A 2908-nucleotide genomic window follows, 5' to 3' on the forward strand; every position below is an offset into this window, starting at 1 on the left:
CCCAGGCTGGTCTTAAACTCCTCGACTCAAGCAGTCCTCCCACCTGAGCCTCCCAAAGTGCTGAGATTACAGGCGTGAGCCACTCAACCTGGCTGCAGAGGCCGCTTTCCACTTGGAAATGCTCTAGCTTCTCGCCATTCAAAGAGGGGTTCCGTGAACCAGCAGCAAGGACTTCACCAGGGAGCTTGTTAGAACCCTGGTCCCTCCCTGGGACCTACTAAACCAGAATCTGCATTTAGTAAGAGTCCCCAGTGTGCACACTAAAGTTTAAGAAGCACTGTTCTATAAAAAAATTAAAAATAAAAAAATGGAAAATAGAAGTAAATCAATGCATTGTGTGGAAACTTGAAAATATATATATATGCAAAATATTTTTACAATAAGATTATAAAGGAAAAGAAATAATGAAAAAGAAGCACTGCTCTAGCAAGTGGCATGGCTGAAGCAGTGGCCACTTGCCTTTCCCAGGCCACACTGCTGTTTCTGTCCCTCTGCACTGATGCATTTCCTCTGGCCATCCTGTCTGTCAAATTCAGGAAAAGACACCCGGAGACTGGCATCATGAAAACTTCAGGTTATGCTTTTTGGTGTTTTTTTTTTTTTTTAATCCTTTATAAGCACCATTCATTTTAAAAACTTTTATTGTTTTTAAAACATTTCACCAACACCCACTTCAAAAATTAGAATTTACCCAGCACTCGAAAAGCAGCCCCTCATCCATACTAGACTTCCCTCAGGTCACACACCCCATTCTATGTCCAGAGGTAAGCATGATCTTGAATTGTATGTTGGCTATTTGCTTGTTTTCCATTTCACCACTTATATACACATCTCTCAACAGTATAGTTTCATTTGGCTTGTTTTCTGACTTACTTTTTTCTTTTTCTCTAGGGACAGACAGTAGACAGGGTCTCCCTCTGTCATGTCATGGCTCACTGCAGCCTTGAACTCCTGCCTCAAGTGATCCACACACCTCAGCCTCCTGAGCAGCTAGGGCTCCAGGCATGCTCCACCATACCTGACTAATTTTATTTTAAATTTTTGTACAGACAGAGTTTGGCTATGTTGCCTAGGATTTTTTTTTTTTTTTTACATTTATATAAATGGAGTAACTTGTATCTTGCTTCATGTACTCGATCTATAAGATTCATAGTGCTGTAGTTCAGTCATTCCCATTGCTGAATAGTTTCCATCATATGAATATATCACAATATATTTCTCAATTATGCTATTGATGAACAATAGGGTTGTTGGATTATTGTAAAAATGCTGCTATGCTGCTCCTACACGAGTGGGCCCAGTGCCCGCATCAGCTCTTCGAGTTTCTCCCAAGTGGGCAGCAGCAGCTTCTGGAGTGACCTGGGCAGAGGCTATGGTGGGACCAGCGGCATGGGAGGCATCACCGTTGTCACAGTCAACCAGAGCCTGCTGAGCCCCCTTAACCTCCATGGAGGTGAACCCCAACATCCAGGCTGTGCGTACCCAGGAGAAGGAGCAGATCAAGACCCTCAACAAGTTCGCCTCCTTCATCGACAGGATACGGTTCCTGGGGCAGCAGAACAAGATGCTGGAGACCAAGTGGAGCCTCCTGCAGCAGCAGCAGCAGACGACTCGGGGCAACATGGACAACATGTTTGAGAGCTACATCAACACCTTAGGCAGCAGCTGGAGACTCTGGGCTAGGAGAAGCTAAAGCTGGAGGCGGGGCTTGACAACATGCAGGGGCTGGTGGAGGACTTCAGGAGCAAGTACCAGGATGAGATCAATAAGCCTACAGAGATGGAGAATGAATTTGTCCTCATCAAGAAGGAAGTGAATGAAGCTTACATGAAAAAGGTAGAGCTGGAGTCTTGCCTGGAAGGGCTGACTGACAAGATCAACCTCCTCAGGCCGCTGTGTGAAGAGGAGATCTGGGAGCTGCAGTCCCAGATCTCGGCCACATCTGTGGTGCTGTCCATGGACAACAGCTGCTCCCGGGACACGGACAGCATCATCGCTGAGGTCAAGGCGCAGTACGAGATCACCAACGGCAGCCGGGCTGAGGCTGAAAGCAGGTACCAGATCAAGTATGAGGAGCTGCAGACGCTGTCTGGGAAGCACTGGGATGAGGTGCAGCATACAAAGACTGAGATCTCCGGGATAAACCAGAACATCAGTGAGCCCCAGGCTGAGACTGAGGGCCTCAAGGGCCAGAGGGCTTCCCTGGAGGCCGCCATCGCAGAGGCCAAGCAGCCGGAGGAGCTGACAGTTAAGGACGCCAACGCCAAGCTCTCCAAGCTGCAGGCCGCCCTGCAGCCGGCCAAGCGGGACATGGCGCGGCAGCTGCATGAGTACCAGGAGCTGATGAACATCAAGGTGGCCCTGGACATCGAGATCGCCACCTACAGGAAGCTGCTGGAGGGCGAGGAGAGCCGGTTGGAGACTGCGATGCAGAACATGAGTATCCATAGGAAAACGACCAGCGGCTATGCAGGTGCGCTGAGCTCGGCCTATGGGGGCCTCACCAGCCCCGGCCTCAACTACGTCCTGGGCTCCAGCTTTGACTCTGGCATGGGCTCCAGCTCCTTCAGCCACACCAGCTCCACCAGGGCCGTGGTTGTGAAGAAGATCGAGACCTGCAACAGAAAGCTGGTGTCTGAGTCTTCTAACGTCCTGCCCAAGTGAACAGCCATGGCAGCCCCTCCCAGCCTGACCCTTCTGCAGCTGCCCCAGAGCGCGGGAGGGAGACTGCTGTGCACGGGAGCATGGGGAACAGGAGACCCACCTGAGGCTCAGCCCTAGCCTTCAGCCCACCTGCGGGGAGTTTACCGCCTGGGGATACCCCCCTTGTCCATGTCTCCAGCTACAAAACAATTCAATTGTCTCCTTCTCCTTCTCCTTCTCCTTCTCCTTCTCCTTCTCCTTCTCC

At 50.3% G+C, this 2908-nt stretch overlaps 1 pseudogene; it reads left to right on the forward strand.

Annotated features, from left to right (window-relative positions):
• Nucleotides 1–1097: 1097 nt before the first annotated feature.
• Nucleotides 1098–2664, forward strand: LOC111548666 (annotated as a pseudogene).
• The last annotated feature ends 244 nt before the right edge of the window (nt 2665–2908 follow it).

The sequence above is a fragment of the Piliocolobus tephrosceles genome, chromosome 1 (assembly GCF_002776525.5).
Source record: "Piliocolobus tephrosceles isolate RC106 chromosome 1, ASM277652v3, whole genome shotgun sequence".
In the NCBI taxonomy this organism is placed as follows: domain Eukaryota; kingdom Metazoa; phylum Chordata; class Mammalia; order Primates; family Cercopithecidae; genus Piliocolobus; species Piliocolobus tephrosceles.